Below are 19,989 nucleotides of genomic sequence, written 5' to 3' on the forward strand. Positions count from 1 at the left end.
CTTTCTCCTTCTTCTTTCCTCTCTTCTCTTCTCTTCTCTTCTCTTCTCTTCTCTTCTCTTCTCTTCTCTTCTCTTCTCTTCTCTTCTCTTCTCTTCTCTCTTCTCTCTTCTCTTTTCTCTTTTCTCTTTTCTCTTTTTCTTTTCTTCTCTTTCCCTCCCCACCCTGTGACAGCTCTGGGCACCTCATGCAAAGCCATGAAAGCACCCAAGGAACTGAGACCTTCAAAAAACTGCTTATAGGAAACTGCTCATCCTAGCCCAGTGTGAAACCTCCCAAATGGGGTCTGGGCCAAATCTCACCATGCCAGGCAGGGTGCCCAGTGCTGCCTGTGATTAGAGCACTTACAGGGCTCCCCCTTAAACTCCTGTTCGCAGGTGCAAAATCCCTCATGTAAGGGTGTTACAGGGCTCTTTGGGACTGGTCTGTTCTCCCATTAGTCAATTAAAACATACCCTGTAGACTCTCAATCATTTCAGGCACCCACAGAGCATGGAGAAACAGGTGGCTGACATCCCTGCCGTAGGGCTATCGGTGGCAGTCACCAAGGACCCCCATGCGTGGAGATCGGGACCTGCTGGGGCACACCTGGTGCTGGGAGGGTCCTGCTCTGGCCAGGGCTTGCTTATGCCAGCTGGTGAGAGGGGAGGTGCTCGGGGGATATAAATTCCCACATTTGGAGAGGATGAGCAGCTGAGGGTCTGGATAGAGAACTGGTGCCCTAATGGCAGGGAAGTATTGGAGATTTTAATTGCAAATCCTTCCACAGGGGAAGGGAAGCCTGAATATGACTGAAAATTTTAAAGTCATTTGCACACAATAAACTGCTCTGAGCGACATTTGCGTGAGTGCAGTCACACATGCAGAATTAGGAAGCGCCAAAAATAAAATTACATCTTCAATCTTCATTTGGTTCCTTTGTGCTCATGCATAATGCTACGGATTTCTACTGCAAGTTCATGGGCCTCGTCTCATTCAGTGCAGATACCTGACAGCACTTCAGGAATCACCACCACTCACTGCTAGAGCATTTTCAGACCTCCTGCGTGGGTCTTCCCCCAGTTTATTTATCTGCTTTAAAGAATCTGAATTTTTAATTTCCTCTAGGGTACCCTCCGCTGTTCTTCGTGGTTCTTCGCAACACCCCTGCAAAAGGTAGGGTATTATCAGCCCCGTTTCACCCATGGGGCCATGGAGCACAGCAGTCAAGCTCAGAAGTGGATGCTAACCTCAGGGGTCCGGTGTGAGGTCAGTTAGCACTGCGTACTTTTAAGGCATTTACTGATTTCAGGTCCAGGCACTTTCCCAGTCTGTATCTCAGATCAAGTTCCCACAAAATGAAGCTCAGACGTTCAGGAGTACCAATACAAAGCATGGTTCAAATTAAATTCCCAGCCTCAGTCGGAAAAGTACAAGCAGGAAAAAAAATTCATTTATCCAACACGGTGTCGAACTACCTTAACTGTAGGACTCTTCTCTCTCTGCAGCATGTTGCAGCCTTCATTCCACAGTTCCGTCCTTCTGCAATAAGGGCAGCAACGCTCTGGCTAACAGGCCCTCTCACAACCCAGTCCAAGGTCATTCCCCAGGCCCATGAACTGGCCAGAGGTAGAAGCAGCTTATGGGCTGGTAAAAGCTGCTTACGGTCTTCAGTCTGCAGCAGCCAAACTCATTGCATCAGAAAAGGTCAAGTCCACAGCAGCCAAATCTGCACAGTGGGATGTAATAGTTTCCATGCAAACTCCTCAGCCTGACATTTTCGGCCCATTTCTTTTTTCAGAGATGTATTGCAGCTGTCTCCCTGTGGTGGGTTACATGAACTGCAAGGGGAACACAGCCTGCATGGAGGAGCACTTCTCCTCTCTGGTGGGCCCTTGACCGCAGTGTACCATGCAGGTCGGTATGGCAGTGAAGGGAAGAGATGCAGTTTTCTCCAAGAGTTGCTCTGCAGCTATTCTCTGCCAGTGGCTGTGATTCTGAAGTCCAGAAAGATGTCTCAGACTTGGTAGACAGCAAACAAGAACATGTTCAGGATGGAGAAGGGTGGTAGGCTGAACCCGGCCAGCAGCCAAGTACCCACACAGCTGCTTGCTCACCCCCGTCACCTCCAGCGGGACGGAGGAGAAAACAGGAAAAATGAAAGTGAGAAAATTTGTGAGTGGAGGTAAAGAGAGTTTAATAGGTGAAGAAAAGAGGCGGGGGGGGGGAAACCCCCAAGAAAAACAAAGGCAATCACCACCACCACCACCCCCCCGCCCCCGGCAGACAGATGCTCAGCTGGTCTCCGAATAATTGCCGCCTTGGAAGCCAAAACCCTCCCTTCCTTCTTCTTCCTTTACCTCAGTCTTTATTGCTGATGATTGAGCTGATCGAGCATGATGTTGTATAGTATGGAATATCCCTTTGGCCAGTTCAGGTCAGCTGTCCCACCTGTGTCCCCTCCCAATGTCTTTCCTACCCCCATCCTACTCGTTGAGGGGGCAGAGTGGGGAACAAAGAGAAAGCCTTGACACTGTGCAAGCACTGTTCAGCAACAGCCAAAACACTGGTGTGTCACCAGTACTGGTTTAGCCACAAATCCAAACGACAGCACCACAGAGGCTGCTATGAAGACAAGTAACTCCATCCCAGCTGAACCCAGTACAAGAATTTAGCAGAGGTTCAGACAGGTGCGTGTGTCTGTGTACCTGGCAGCGGGGCGGAGGCTATGTATGAGGGCTGAGAAGGACCCAGATTCAAAGTCCATATTTCCCAACTGGCAGCAGAGTTTTAAGCCCAGATCTTCCAATGTAAGACACTCTATAGATTTTATGGATGTCCAAGAAATGTACATGCTAGAAAAGCTCTGCCCTTTTATATAAACAGCTTTATTATACATGGCAAAGTGAGTAATATGGAGTGGTTTTGCTGGCTGAAGCGCTGCACATGCAGACAAGGTTTCCATCCCCATCCCTAGCTAATGTTTAAATACTGTAAAAATGCCTTGGCTCCCACCTGCTGTAAACTAATGCTATCACATTTTTTAAGCTTATTTTGCAAATTGGGGATGGTAATTGCAAACATACTTTCTGCTCTGACAGTCCTTCTTTGATGATGTGTGCTGGAGTGCATGACAGCTTTGCTGCCCCCAGCTCTCCCCACCAGCCCTTGGTGCCCTGCAGCTGGGCAGCCGTAGCAGTGCATGCCTGTACCGCTCCTGCCAGCATACCACAAAGCACCTTCCCTGCTGCTTTAAGCTAAACACACTGGACTGTGACCTAGGAGGGGTCTGAAGTGGTGAGTTCCTGCATTGGTAGGATATGCTTCTGTCCTGTCCAAATCCTGTTCCAGTGTTCAGTTATTCTCAAAGTGAAAAAGTTGTTTCTTATATTTCAACAGAATTTCTTGTATTTCAGTTCATGCCCATTGCCTCTAGTCCTGTTCCTGGACACCACTGAGGAGAGCCTGGCTCTGTCTTCTGTACTCCCTCCATCAGGTGATTATACACCTGGTGTATATACATTGGTTATACATTGGTGCGATCTCCCGGAGCCTTCTCTTCTCCAGGCTGAAGAGCCCCATCTCTCTCAGCCTCTACTCATATGCCAGATGCTCCAAGACCTTCATTGTCTTCCTGGCCCTTGGCTGGACTTGTTCCAGTATGTCCATCTCTCATACTGGGGACCCCAGAACTGGACATAGCACTGCAGAGAGGTCTCACCAGGGCCGAGCAGAGGGGAAAGATCACACCCCTCAGAAAACTTAGCTTCATTATATTGAGTTATACTGACTGGCCATGAAAAGGATCCATAGAAAGTAGTGACCTGGCAGATAGGAAGGTAAGTAAAGGCCAGAGCTCTACAACAACGTATGAACAGCCACACTGGGTCAGACCAGCGATCCACCCGGTCTCCTATAGCACTTGCTGAGGAAAAGGGCATAAGAAACAGGGCTCCAAGCCCTGCAATTGCCTTCATTTTCAGGCAAACAGAAATTTGGGGGCTTTTTGAGCCAGTGGCTTTGTCCAGATCACTGATGAACTTGTCTGACCTGATTTGAATCCTTTTATATTTTTAGCTTCTAACAGCCTGTATTTCATAATTTGACACCATACCAGGGAAAAACATTTTCTTTTGATTATTTTATCCTCACTGCCTGAGAATTTTGTTGACTTTCCAGTAGTTCTTGTGTTATGAAACATAATAAATAATCATTCTATGTCCAACCCCTCCATGCCACACCTCATTTGACAGCCTTTTCAAGTAGCTCGCTTCCAACACCCCATATGTTTCTAACATTTACAGTGTCTTCTCATCAGAAGCCATCCTGTAACCCTGATAATCCTCATCACTCTTGTCCTCATTTTAGTTCTGCTATAATGTATTTAAAACAAAGTGACTAAGATAACAAGCAGTCTTCGAGACATGTGCATTGGAGCAATACAGAGTGACATAATGAGAACTCTGTTTTGTGCTCAGTTTCCTTCAAAGTAAAAATATCCCATCTACTTTTTTTGATCACTGCTCAGTACTGGGCTGATGTTTTCAGAAAGTTATCCACAGTGACTCAAAGATCTATTTCCTAAGGACTAATAGCTGCCGATTATTTTTTTCCCCCTACTTTGGCATCATTGACATTAAATTTTCATCCACTGTTTGATCACCCAGTCATCCAGGACTGTGATATCCTTCTGCAACTTTGAGCTCTGCGTTGGCACTGATTGTCCTTTAAAAATTTTGTACCAACTGAAAACTTTTGTCAACCTATTAGTCACCCTTTGCTAGGTCACTGAGGAATGTATTGAACAGTAAAGTCCAGCGTGCAAATACTTGTGGGAGCCCAGTGACATCTTCCTTCCACGGTGAAGGTTCTCCATTATTTCCATCATTTCCTACTTTCTACCTTAAAATAGGGAGAACCCACCCTTTGCATTTCTTAGGAATTTGCAGTGATAATTTTGCAAAAACTTTTGACAAAATCTTCCATCTGCATCACCCTCACCCATAAAGCTTGTCAAATCCTATTGACATTTCCACCAGATTCATGAGGCATGACTTCCTCAGGAAATAATTCATGTGGAATCCTACCCAGCACAGCTGCTCTTACAGTTCCTCCTGATTTTGCCAGGTAAAAATGTTAGATTTATTGCTCTATAGATTTTAGCATCATCCTGGAGCCTTTTTTAGAGTCTGAAGTTATCCTGGCCTCTGACACCAGATGCATCGCAACTAGCAACTTAGCAGTTTCATGCTGAGTTGCTCCAGACCCATTTGATGGTTGCCATCCTGCCTTCTTCTTACCTGTCAATGTATTGATTTGTTTCAAAACCTCTTCAGTTTGAGATTGTTCTTCATCTGTCACTGGAGGCTCCTTCACCTAGTTCTTAATGAGCCATATGCATGCAAGCTTTTTCCTATGGCCTTACCTTTGCCGAGTAATCCTTCTAGCTCTCGACTGTCTCACTTGAAGCTGCACTGATTTTCTGGCAGACATTATGGTTTGGATGTGTTTGAAAGGTTTTTTTATTAGCAACTTGGCTCTCAAACTGGTATTTGATCCATCTCACTGGAGATCTACTTTTCATTTGCCAGATTTTCCTGATTTTCCCATTTGGACATGACTTCTGTCAAGTTCTAGTGGTTCCCTTCACTGTCCTTTTTAAATGGACTGTGGTTCTTGTGAGGGTTCTTTTCTTTCTTTTCTTTTCTTTTCTTTTCTTTTCTTTTCTTTTCTTTTCTTTTCTTTTCTTTTCTTTTCTTTTCTTTTCTTTTCTTTTCTTTTCTTTTCTTTTCTTTTCTTTTCTTTTCTTTTCTTTTCTTTTCTTCTCTTTTCTTCTCTTCTCTTTTTTCTTCTCTTCTCTTTTCTCTTCTTTCTTCTCTGTTCTCTTATCTCTTCTCTTCTTCTCTTCTCTTCTCTTCTCTTCTCTTCTCTTCTCTTCTCTTTTCTTCTCTTCTCTGATTTCTTCTCTTCTCTGATTTCTTCTCTTCTCTCTTCTCTTTTTTCTTCTTTCTTCTCCTCTTTTCTTCTCATTTCTTCTCTTCTTTCTTCTCTTTTCTTCTCTTTTCTTCTTTCTTTTCTTTTCTTTTCTTTCCTTTTCTTTTCTTCTCTTTTCTTCTCTTTTCTTCTCTTTTCTTCTTTCTTTTCTTTTCTTTTCTTTCCTTTTCTTTTCTTTTCTTTTCTTTTCCTTTTCTTTTCTTTTCTTTTCCTTTTCTTTTCTTTTCTTTTCTTTTCTTTTCTTTTCTTTTCTTTTCTTTTCTTTTCTTTTCTTTTCTTTTCTTTTCTTTTCTTTTCTTTTCTTTTCTTTTCTTTTCTTTTCTTTTTTCTTTTTTCTTTTTTCTTTTTTCTTTTTTCTTTTTTCTTTTTTCTTTTTCTTTTTCTTTTTTCTTTCCATTTTCAATCTTTTAGCTTCTACATTTTTTTTTTTTAAATTGCTGCCCGCATTTGAAGAAAGCTTCCTTTTGAATGGATTTCCAGGTCATTTTTCCTTCCTGGCTTGATTTTGAATTTCAGTACATGCAACTGCTACATCCTCTTCACCACTAACCTCTCCACTTTCCACACGGGCTGTAAATTACTTGTCTCTCTCTGTCCTTTGCAAGATATGTTCTTAGCATTTCTCTCCTTCAGCCCATAATTATCTAGCTGCCTTTTCCCTTAGGTAGTGGAGCTCCTATGTACCTAATTGAACTTGGAGCAATTGCTTTGAACTTCATGGCACCTATTTCAGACACGAAGAGCTTTCAGATGAAAGCTTGTCGATTTTCCCCTCCACTTTATTAGATGGACTAATAAAGCACAGGGCCTCTATCCACAAACCGCGACCTACACTGTCATCAGATGAATGGGCACTGCAGGTGCTCTCCACACGGGCTGGCAGGGCAGGGCCTCACCATCTGGGACCCATCCCACCCCCCCAGCCAGGGAGCCGGGCAGGCTGGTGTGGAAGGATGGCTGGGGCAGCCCCAGCCCAGGGCATCAGGCACCTCCATGAGGAAAGAGGTGCCTGATGTAGAGGGTGTCTGCTCTGATCAGGAAGAACAAGCAGATGAGGCCTTCTACAGACAGATTGAAGTAGACTCATGTTCTCTGGCTCTGGTCCTCACAGAAGACTTAGACCACACCAATATCTGCTGGAGGGAGACACAGCCTTGGAGGCTCCTGGGTGACAATTTGCCAACCCAAGTGACAGAGGAGCCAGCAAGAAGAGGTGCTCTGTTGGACCTCACACTTACAAACAAGGAAAGGCACATTGGGGGTGTGAAAATCAAAGGCTACCTTGGCTGCAGAGACCAAGGATGGTGGAGTTCAGGATCCTGAGAGGAAAGAGCAGAGCAAAAACCAAGATCACAACCCTAGCCTTTAGGACAGCAGACTTTGGCCTCTTCAGGGATCTGTTTGAAAGAGTTGCGTGAGATGATAGGACCCTAAAGGGAAGAAGGGTCCAAGAAAGCTGGTTGATATTCAATGATCGTCTCCTCTATGCTCAAGAATAGTCCACCCCAAAGAACAGGAAGTCAAGCAAAAATGTCATGTGGCCTGTGTGGATTAACAAGGAGTTCCTGGCAAAACTCATACATAAAAATGAAGTATACGGAAAGTGGAATCAGGGTCAGGTAACCTGTGAGAAATATAGAGACACTGTCTGAGCACACAGATGTGGTTAAGAGAGAGCCAAGGCCACCCTGAGTTGAGTCTGGCAAGAGATGTCAAGAGCAACAAGAAAGGCTTCCATAAATACATAAGGGGCAAAAAGAAGACTAGTGAAAATGTGGGCCTGCTGCTGAAAGGGGCAGGGGTCCTGGTGGCACAGGACATGGACAAGGCTGAGGTACTGAATGCGTTCACCTCAGTCTTTGCTAGCAAGACCCAACTCCAGGAATCCCGAGAAAGCAGAGGGAAAGGTTGGAGCAAGAAAGATGTACCCTTGGTGGAAGAGGATCAGGTCAGAGAATACTTGAGCAAACTGGACACACATAAACCCCTGGGCCCTGATAGGATGCATCCGTGAGTGCTGAGGGAGCTGGCTGATGTCATTGTGAGGCCACCTTCAATTATTGTTGAATGATCATGGTGACTGGGATAGGTGTTTGAAGACTGAAGGAAACCCAATGTCACTCCTATCTTAAAGAAAAGCAAGAAGGAGGACTCAGGGAACTACAGGCTGTGTCTGACACCAGTTCCCCTCACTGGGCCTGATCTTCACCCCCACCTTGGAGCTGATGTCCTGGTCTGGCCTTGGTCCATCTCCAGTACAGAATCACAGAGTGGCTGAGGTTGGATTGAACCTCTGGAGGTCATCTGGTCCCACCCTCTGCTCAAGCAGGGCGACCTAGAGCCAGTTGCCCAGGACCGTGTCCAGATGGGTTTTTAATATCTCCAAGGACTGAGACTCCACAGCCTCCCTGGGCAACCTGTGCCAGTGCTTGGTTACCCTCACAGTATAAAAGTGCTTCCTGACATTCAGAGGGAACCTCCTGTGTTTCAGTTTGTGCCCATTGTCTCTCCTGTCACTGGGCAGCACTGAGAAGAGCCTGGCTTTGTCATCTTTACATTCTCCCTTCAGATGTTTGTATACAATGATAAGATCCCTCTCTTCTCCAGGCTAAACAGTCCCAGCTCTTTCAGCCTTTTCTGATAGGAAAGGTGCTCCAGATCCTTAATCACCTTTGTGGTCCTTCACTGGACTCTCTCCAGTATGTCCATGTCTCTCTTGTACTGGGGACCCCAGAACTGGACACAGGACTCCAGGTGTTGCCTCTCCAGGATGGTGTAGAGGGGAAGGATCGCCAGAAAAGCTGTCTGGCTGCAGTTCATGCACTGTTACACCAGCACTGCAAGGCTGTGGAGGGCAGCACCCTCTGGGGACGGGAGGGACCCTCTGGTGTGTGGGGATAATGAGGAGGGGCCTTAGCCCCATAGCCCTGTATTAATATCTCCCTGTAGGACCTCAAATATTTTGTTTGGAATTTGTTAGAGCTGCCATTCCTTGTTACCTTTGTTGTGTTTATGTTCTTTTTTTTTTTTTGTCCTGGCTTTTTCATTTCTCAAATGAGCAAATATATGTGTATTGTTGAAGTTGTGTGCTGTTGTACTTGCGTCTTATTCGATTTCTGGGGCCCTTGGCACTTCCTTCGACCCCTCAAGGCAGGCAGACCCCTTTCTTGCAGAAGGGCCCAACACTAAAGTTTGTGGGGATACTCCAGAAGGTCCTGCCCTGTTCTTCACTCCTGAGACAAGAGCTCCACCAAGACTTTAGAAGAGCAGAGGAGGCAGCAGAAGAGCAGAACCTCCATCCCGCTGTCCCTTGGCTGCCTGGCACTCAGCTCATCAAGGGCATGTGGGAACTCTGGCTTCATGTGAGTAAAGACCAAGACCCTCATTTACACCTTCACTGGTTGGTACCTCCAATGCCGGAAGAGCAGCACCGATTATAATGCAGCTGGGTATCCTGATGCCAGCCATGACTCAGCCATTGTAACCTAGCTGGAGTCCACAGATTGGCCTCACTACTTGACAAGCCCCTGAAGGACTGGGCAGAGATCTCTCTGCTGACTGTGTAGTCATAGGCCCTGCATACACTGTATGAAGATCCTATTTGTAGTCCCCTCACAGGTGGGTCTCTGCAGGAGGTTGCATCACACGACCAGTGAGGTGGATCATAGGGAGATGGCAATTTTGGAGCACAGCCTGGCACATCTCAGCTCCCTGTGCTGCTGCCCTCCTGAGCGGTGGGAGTGAGGCACGTGATTCTCAGTAGAGCACAGAGGCAGCATGTGTGTAACTCAGTCTGCATCACTTTGCCCAGGAATTGCAAGGCTCCCCTTAGCTCCTCCAAAAATATTACAAACATCCGCAGACAAAACAGTAGTCAGGAGTAATACGGTAGCTTCAGAATAGGCACTAAATGCAGCATAAAATGAGAACATGAGGCTTTATCTGAAGAGAAAAAGAAGTTTAAGAGCAGAATGAAACATTTACAGAGCTAATACTGATAGAAAGCACCTTACTTTAATTCCTAAACTGAACACAAAGAACGAACTATATTAGATATTTTCCTCTTGCAGAATATAAGCGGTTAAGGCACGAAGTCAGTCTTCAAAGACAGGTGAGTAACATCAGTACTAACTGAAAAGCCAGCATAAAGCAGCATACCAAAAGGAAGATGTGGGAGATCCTCACTAATGACATCTGAGGAAAATGGTGAAGGAAGTATATGACTGTAATACGAAGCCTGAGAAGGTCCCCAAAAGCTGATCAAATAGTCCACCAAGTGCTGGGGATTTGTCTTGTATAGCACCATGGACTATGGACAACCAAAACCAAGAGCAGGGTCTGAATGTGGGAAGTCCTTCAGCTTCTGTTCACCCACCAGCTTGAAAAAGCTTTCCGGCTGAAAACACGCTAGACTTTTTGTGTCCTTCCCTTGCTTGCAATGGTTCTCACATTGCTGCAGCTTCCAGGCTGGCTGGTATTTCAGAGCAAAACAACAGGCATCACAGGCTTCTCACAATAGATGAGAGCCCCTTATATTTCATATAATTAGCTCCCAGTTGGAGAGTTGCACTTTACTACTTCGCACTTTGAGATATATTGACATTAAGGTAAGGTATTACGTGGGTAAAATCCTACATGAATGAGTTCTGCAGGGTTTATTTGCCTGCGGTCTGAACGGAGTCTGCTGGAGCTGTTACGGGAGTGAGAAGGAGACAGCAGCAATCTAAGCAGAGGTGGCAGAAGTGCTGCAGAACCCAGAAGAGACAGATTGATATAGGCTTGGTTATAAAAAGTTTGGAAAGCCACTATTTTATGCAGGAGACAAAGCAAAATACTGGTCTGGCCTTCTGCCTTTGTTCAATCTCCTTTCCATGTACACAAAGCAACTTCAAATAGAGGATTTGCTTTTAATCTCTCAAATATTATTTCTGTTCATCCAAGAAGCCCTTCCCCAAATGCACCATCTATCACTGGGGACCTGCTCCACACTCCAAATGATTTTTTCATGTAATAAATACTTGACATTTAGAAAAATCGCTTCTAAATTTACCCAGTGCAGAGCTCACAGTTTGAGATTACCCTCTAAACACCCTGAAGTGCCAGGCGCATAAATAAATATCTTTGCAAATAGATTCTCATTTATTAGTTTCGCAAGTGTATTTTCACTTCTTGGAGATGGCTGATTACTAGAGGAGGAAAGAAACAGTTCTGCTTTCAAGTAAATAGTAAGAAAGTGCAGGAGAAAGGCTGATCAAATATGTTAAATTCTCTCCTTGTTCTTTTGATTTGTTTTCTATATTTGTAATTTAAATTCCATAATAATGGTACTATACATCTAAACTGTTCAGTTGTGCTTTGTGTTACGGCCAACCAAGCTGTGATCAAGCTGTGAAACAGCAGCAAGAGATAAACTGCAGTTTTTAGAGAGAGGAAAATCTGTCTGTCTGCAGTTCATGCATGGTCTCCATCATACAGAACACAAATGGATCTCAAGATGTAGCGTATTTACCCCCATAACACTCCTGGGAAAGGACAAAGCATTGCTGTCCCCATTTTGAAGAGGGAGTAATAGAGGACTAAATTCTTGGCCATAGAGAAATCAAGGGACTGCTCTCTGCTCTCGCTATATGGAGACTAAAAAGAAAAGATTCCTACAAAGGCATCCTTCCCTCTGAACTGCAAAGTTTTGCCTCATTTCCAGGTGTGTGGAAAGGAAAGAGAGAAAAGATTCCTGATGGCCACAAATTGGTTAGCACCCCTTCTCACTGTCACAAAAGACCTGTGGATGGTGCCGGTGCTGCAGAGGCTGGAGTACTGATGCAGTTAATGGTGCCATGCAAGGATACAACCTTAATCAGTGAGCAAGGTGATCCTTTCGCTCACTTTAGCTCTCAGAAAACTAAACCTCTTGTTCAAGTTGGCTTTCTGTTGTCAGTGGAGTCATAACAGCACCATGGTGGACGGGATAAAGGGCCTGTTTCCAATAGTCCACTGGCTACAGAAGGCGGCTGTATCAGCCCAGGTGGTTAGCCTGGGGCAGGCTGTATAGGCCAGTCTTCTCTTCAGTACAGGCTGAGTCTTAGCGGCCAAAACCACAAGGGACCTGGGATCCTCGGACATGTGCTCAGAGGCCTTGAGCCGAGGGCCTTCAGCTCGGGGACTGCCTGTATTTTTCCATGAAGTCTATGAGTCAGTAGCAGCCATGACTGTGATGATTACAGACTTTTGTTTTGGTTTGGATGTGCCAAAACATTGTTTCTTGGCCAAGTCAACACTTCAGTGAAACTAAAGTAGTTTGTCACTTTTTCTGGCAAATGACAGATGAAGCTGTGTGGAACAGATTGAGTGTGGGGGTCCCTGTTAGCACAGAATCATGCTTTTGCTACTGCTTACCTCTTTCTCTGAGCATGGATATCCAGATTCCAGGAGTATGCTGCCCAGTCAAGCTTCATGACGCCCTCTTCATTAATGTTGTATTACACTGAGAACCAGCTATTACTTACCTCCAGTTTTTGGTTCCTTCAGGAAGATCTAGCCCATGGCTCCCAAAGCCCCTCAGACTAACAGTTACTTATGTCTTGCTAATGAATTTACCCAAGTGAAGCAGTGACAATGCCTAAGTGAAAGCAGTTTTACTTGCACTGCTGGATTGCCAAACTAAGCTAAAGCCAAAGTACAATCGGATTAAACTACTTTTAATGTATCTATTCAGGGCTGCACAACAGTTGAGTACACAAATCCAATACTGATTTCAAGAGTGCACATTTGACAGAGATGAAGAGCTTTTACATTGTGATTTACTTCTTGTGACCATGAAAATTGTTTCAGAAATCAAAGAAATTGTTCACTATGTTTGTTATTCATAAAGGTACAGATTTTTTCAGAGAATCCTTACCAACCTGATCTCATTATGTGCTGTCTCTAAGTGATGTTATACAGTCTGCTACTTGGCTACTAGTTCCCTGGTCATGAAGTGTAATGCCACAGGTGTAATGCTCAGGCCATAGACAAGTCCGTGACTTTGTATGAGTAAGGTAGATGGTAGCTCAGTCTGGGCTCATACCTGCCTTTCACCAACACTGTAGTCCCTTAGGGTGGAGCATCGAACTGCAGACATTGTGGCCCAGCTGGTCACCCTACACTTTTCATAAACCAGGGAATCTAGGGCATGATTTATCACATCCTAACGTAAATACCTAAAATAAGCCAGATGAATTATCCCCCACTTCCCTCCATAGACCACAAAGGGAACCTACACTGATGACTTTGGACTACAGTGATGACACCTGCATTCAGTTACATGGAGACCACCTTTGGTGTCAAAATGCAACTACTTCAGTTCACTGCTAGACTATGCAGCACTGAACTCCTGCGCTGGGCCACATTCCCCCCTGTTTTTTTCTTTTCCCCTGGTCTGAGGTCACTTTGCAGTGATCTTCCATATCAGCTATCTCTTGCTGTCTGACTTTTGAAATTAATATCCTCAGCAAATCATTCAGCTCCTGCGGAGCACATACAACACAATCAGTATAATTACTTCATGTCACACCTCAGTTGTCACTTCACTTTAATGGACTGAAAGTAAGATGAACTTGAAAAGTGCTCTAAGTTGATGTTCTTAGAGTTTCTATTTTAGACTCTTCTGAAAGATGTTAAATATATTTAGAAAAAGAGATTTCATCCTAGAAATTATTATCTATATTATAGCAGAGTGAATATGGCCAACGGAGTTCAGAGCTCTATGATTAAGGTACTGTTAAAAAACATTCAAAGTAGATAGGGAAAGGGTAGGACAGGAATGATGGGCCTGATCTAATAAGTGTAGGTGTTCATGATGTAGAAATTTACATATGAAGTAGTACCCTGACCACAGTACCCTGACTATGAAGTAGCATCCTGTGCTTATGGACCATGGAGCTTAGCATACAAGTCACCCTACCTTGAATTGGAGACTGTAGTTGGTGAGATGAATGTCAGGCTATTTCCTTCTGCCGCCTTGCTCAGCTTTACAACAAGGTGAGATGCCCAAGGACACCTGTAGTCCTGTGTCACAGTTGCTAGATCTGCCTCCCACTCTGGCCCAACCAGTGCTTCAACATGTCTGGCTTTTTAAAATGAAGTTGTTTTACACCAGCATTTGATGGAGAACTGTGTATTCCATGTCAGAGTACTGTAATCTCCCATTTTAGGTCACTGTCTCTGCCACTTAATAATCACACACCCCCTCATCCTACCTTCATAACATTTCTGCATGATGTATCATGCATAAGCATACCCAGAGTATCTTAAATCTTGTCTCTTGCTCTTCTATTCCAATGCCTCGGAGAACATAATTGTCTTTTTTGGATCCAGCTTTGAAACCTTCCCTGAGAGTGTAACACCTCTGTGTTTTGGAAAAGTAGAACCAATTAGTTTAAAACCCAGCTGGGGTAGGAGTCCTTTTGCTCCTCTTTTATACCATACTCCAGCTTTAGGACACTTAACAAGGCAGCGTGCCAGCCAGCTCAGCCCCTTCCTTTCCTGCGGGCAATTCAGACTCATCATTCCTGCCCTCCTGGCAGGAGTCCTTGGCACCCAGCTGCTGATGGGTCTGGGTGGGGGTCAGCAGCAGCCGCGGGCAGGAGCTGTGCCCATGGTCGGTTAGAGGGCAGGGAAAGCAGGGGGGTGCAGCCTGCTCCCGGGGTCCTGCCCGGGCTCCCAGAAGGTTTTGCACAGTGCATGTTGTTCAAGGCAAAGTATCAGTTTTAGAGGGGCAGTTCGAATCGAGGGACCATTACTGAGTGGTTTTAATCTGTTAAAACTCCACACATAATACAAGAGCAAATTCTGTTCTTACAAAGGAGATTAAAAGCTAAACAAAAAGAACAAATGCCCCTGCAGGTTTGGAGTACACAAGCAGCACTGTGCTTAGAGTTCAGATTATTTTTGCCCTAAAAGTCTCTCAAAATATCTAATAGAGTAATTTCAAAGATGAAAGTTATTCCATTTCTAATTCTTATATCTTTTTCCCAGCATATCCAGCATTTCTTCCTCCAACAACAGTGGCAGGACATGAGCTTCTGGACTAATTCAACTTTGCTTCCCTGTGCTGCAGAAAACAGACAGCAGCTTAAAATCAGTCCTCACTGGGCTCTCTCTTTTTTCACTTACATGATAAAAGAGTTCCATCTGCATTTATATACTTAAGAGCTAATGCTTTTATTATGGTATCTGCATTAACCAGATGGTTCCATCTATCAGTCTGCACAGGCCGTGAGATCTTAACACTCCTATTCGCTATTAATTGCCTCTGGCCGCAGAGTGAGGACGACACAGACACTTGATACCGGATGGAAGAGGCAAGCCAAAACTTAGACGTGTATCTCAAAACCCAGGCACATTCAGATACCAGAATATGGGCTTGAGCAGGAGGCGATCTCCCCTCTCTTTTTAAAATGCTGATGGTTTTCCTCAGCCCATATGTGTATTTTTCCAGCTGCTGGCTGTGATGTGGCTGTGACCAGAGCTCCCCTCACCCACTGCCATGGCTTTCAGCTTGTGGACTAGACTTTTGCTATTCTCTTCTCCTGGACTAACCCAGCGCCCTTATCCTGTAACAACATCTTCACATCACACTTTTTGCCTAACAGTATTTTGAGGCAGGAGGAAAACCTAACCTGGTCTTGGACAATCTTGTTGCTCCTGGGAAAATTCCTTCTGAAGCCCTTCTAACACCAGTGACCACGTGTTTCCTGTAGCAGGAGCGCCATCTTCATGGGAGATGCTCTGCTCTCAGGAGAATGGTTTGTGCTTCGTGTGACCCTGAGGTACTACAACTGTTTGACAGGCATAACCTCAGCGCATAACCACTTCCCTCCCGCTCTCCTCTTGCCCAGCCAGCTTTGCCCAGACTGCTCCCCTTCTAAGCAAGGGATGAGGAAAAGGCAACGCTTTGTCTGGGGCAGCACTCACTTATTCTGTACCTGGACCGTGAAGCCCTACTCACCAGGCAGTGCTGCTCTTTCAACATTTAGCTGTTCCATCAGCTAAATATTTGAGATGGCTAAGTTCATTCTAAGACATTTACTTTCCACAGCAGAAATCACACTTCTGCTTTAGAAACCGCTCCGATTATGAGGACACGTTTGCATCTGCATCACTCATATATGCAATTCCAGCTGTCAGCACAGCAAACAAAAGAAACCCTTTGGTTTTGATCATCTATGAAAGACACACACACTACGGGAGGGAGAGAGGCCACAGAGATCCACATCTTCATCTTCGGGCAGAAGCCACTTCGTGGTCCGTGAGGCCAAATAAAACCTTTCAGTTCTAATCCTCTGTTCTGGCTGCAATAAAATTTGGCAATTGCAGTTCAGTCCCTAGAGGGCCCTAAAGGATAATAGTCCACATCACAAAACAGCTGTGTGTCCGTATTTGACCTGATTTGACGAGACTGTCAGCTTCTATTTGGAGAAGTCACAGCAAGCAGCACAGAACCTATACAGCCTTCTTCTGGCCAAAAGTAAAAAGGAAATGCTTTGAGGGAAAATGCTTTCTCTGAAATTCATCTGTTTGAAATTCGGGCACTACAGGTATCTGTGTATGTGACCAAAACCTATATTAAGGAAAAAACCCCAAACACATAAGTCATTAAAACATGTCTAGAGGTCGACTAGATATGCATCTGCTAGACATGTACTCATGGTCAGTATTTTGTATGAAAAACTTTTGCATCATACATTTTAACATTTTCAGTTAATCACCGTTTTCAAAGTGTTCAGCTATTTTTAGAGATAGGTTTCAAACTTAATAGCTATTTTTAGAGGAAAACGGTAACAATTTTTGTTTCTTATTTGGTTCCTTTCCTTGTCTGATTTTTTTTCAATAAACAATAAAAAAAATATTTCAAGTCATTACACATAACAAAAGAGGATAGTTAACTGTGTTGCCATACAGGAACAAGGGACTGGAATTACATGAAGGTATTACTTAGGCAATACATATTTATACATGTACCAATGCCCCAACCCCCCATACCTGTTTGTAAGCACAGCTTGCTTTTTTCCTTGTACAATTTTAAGGAACTGTCCATATTTCTACTGTCAGTTGCTAACACTGCTGTAGAGGAGTCAGACTAAGGCATTTTCTATGCTCTTGTGCCTCAGAAGCCATATTTTTGATTGTCAAGTCTCAGGAATTCAAAAAAGAAAAAAAATCACAATTATGCCTAATAAGTCTTTATTTCCAAACAGAAACTGCAAAAATATTCTATTACAGAATAGGTAACAAGTGCAGAATTCTAAGTACGCATTATAACAGTGAAACCATTGCCTCCTTGACAAAAAATCATTAGGCACTTAAAACATGAAAACAAAGTACAAATTAAATCAGCCAGAAGAGATGACTCAACAATACAAATTCATCTTGGTTTTCTGTAATGAAAGCACACACATGGCTGAGGGGCTTTCCATGCCTCCTCCTAAATCTTGCGCAGAGACACTTCTATGTTACGTCGCACACGTTCTACTCAGACAATATCAAGTTCACATCTGAAAACATAAATAAGTTCAGCGTTGAGACAATTTGAGAGAACCTTTTCGGAAGCAGCAGTAGCAGAGCCTACGCTAGCAGCTTCACACAGAGCTTGGTGCATGTGGAGGAGCACAATTATACCAGCTCCAAGGGGGGATTAGCTCCGCTTGGACAATTGCATTGAAAAGAATGGAACTGAAATGAATGCAAACACTACACATTTTAAGAGACAATGAAACCTCTGGGCAAAAGCTATCACGGAAACTTTATGCAATTACATTTTGACACATGGAACAGTGAGAAGAAAAACCATGCATTTGCCATCCCTTAGGAGCAGCCCTGTGTAGAACCTCTCCATTCACCTATCTTCTCACTTGCAGATCCTGAACTAAATCAGAAGCAGAGGTGGCCTCTTAGACCCACCTTAGAAAGACACATCTAAGAAGCAAGTGTCCAAATGACTAACGAAAATAGCCTTGTAGAAATCAGTGAGATGATACCTTTAAAAATGATTTTGGGTTTTATCACTGGTTTTTTAGATGACATTATGTAACTTCCCCCAAAGTTTACTCTGGCAGCATAAAATATAACGAATATTTTAAATAATTTTAATTAGATACTCAAATAAAAGAATATTAAGAATATTAACATAAAGAATACATATGAAGCTACTATATAAAATGTGCATATAAAACATGCAGAAATGTCAGCTTTATACTTCCATTTCACAAGAGTTTAAGAACAGGTTTGTACCATAAGCACTAACAACAAACACACCACGAAAGAGGTGGTTTTAGGGAATCACCTCACAGCTGAGCCAAGAGCTAAGAAGCCTAGCAGGCTGTTGAACTACAGATTTGCTGTGAAGAATCTCCTCTTGTCAGGGACTAAAGTGAATAGTGAGGAGTTTAAAACTGGCAATACTGTCTTAGACTAGGCTATCCTGTCACAAGCATTAGTATGATTCATTCTGATAGCCTCTTGCCATGATACCATGAATTCATGGTGGGATCATTAAATGCTTCCATCACACAATTGTCTGAGTTTTCTCCCTCACCGGAGAAAAGAGGGATGAAGAAAAGACAAGACACAGCAGTACTAGGTGCAGCAACAAACACCAATGTATTGCTGAAGCTACATCAGGACTTAGCAAAAGACAGGTTTGACTGTTTATTTGATGGCAACATGAGGATGCCACTGCGTCTTGTATTTAACAGCCAGGCTTAAACCAGTATTTGCCAACACCTGCCACTGAAGGGCAGTTATTGCTCACACACAGAGGGGTGTGAGCTCAGTCAATTATCACACATCACAGTACTAAGCTTACTCCTTGGTCTGTGGCAAACCCAAGCTGATGTACTCCCATCATGTTAAGCTCTTGCTGTATTGCTTGAATTTTCTTGACACCGAGAGCATACTGACAGGCTGCTATCCCAGCTGGACCAGTGCACGGTAATCCAGTAACCCAGGGTCATTCCCCTGGTGAGCCAGTGTTCCCGGAATAGGAAGGTATTCTGAAATGTGACTTTATGAAAGGAGACCCCTAAATAACAGCAATAGTTCCTCTGTTTAGTGGCATGCTGCAGATCGTTTCATGCTCTACTTGACCATTATGACAATTTAGAGCCAATTAAGAAATAATTTATGAAAATCTGGAACAAAGATTAATAAAAATAATCTGCCCACTCGTGCACTGTAGCTGAAAGGCCCAAATGATTTCTCCAGAGTCCCCTGAGAGATCATCAGCCTTTGACACTTGGCTGCCCAGAAACTCAGAGAAGGATGGTGTTCCTGCCTACAATGACAGTATTCAAAATCAAGAGAGCCAGGCTTTATATGGTAAATACACATCCCTTTGTCGCTGTTCTTGGCTAGCAGACCTAGAGATGAAAGAGATCAGCTGCTGAAGTACCACCAGATGAAGGGTTATGTGGCTGTGAATACTTCAGACTAAGATATATTTAACTAACAAGCTCATGTGTAAGAAGTCTACTGCTTCAGAGCATGCAACAAGTGACTATCAGCTGTTTTAAATCAAGCTATTTCAAAATAAAGCACTCCACAGAATATTCCTTGGGCTTGATCTCGCACAGACTCCTGTACGCAAGTGGACGTGTGCTTTGGAGACCTGAGTGTCCCTGGAGGAGCTACTGCACGGATGTTGAGGATCTCACTCTGCAGATTTGTCACATGAAAGCAAGTGACACGACAGAGAAAGACCTCCAGGCCAAATGTTTTTTAAATCTAGATTGCCATGTCAGACTGTAGCTCCACCACAGAGTCTGTGCAGGCTCAGGGTCTAAGTGATCAGTTAAGCCAGACCAATTAACCAATCGAGATACCTGCACTTGATAAAATCAAATAATACATAACAACAGGGATATTTTGCTAGTAATTTGGGGAGTCCACAGAAGGTGCTAGGTCACCTAGATCATTTAGTTTCTTTTCCTGAATCACATAGGACAGAGAATTTCATCTTGACTCAAGCATGGCAATATGTCGGA

Source organism: Nyctibius grandis, chromosome 7, assembly GCF_013368605.1.
Source record: "Nyctibius grandis isolate bNycGra1 chromosome 7, bNycGra1.pri, whole genome shotgun sequence".
In the NCBI taxonomy this organism is placed as follows: Eukaryota; Metazoa; Chordata; class Aves; order Nyctibiiformes; family Nyctibiidae; genus Nyctibius; species Nyctibius grandis.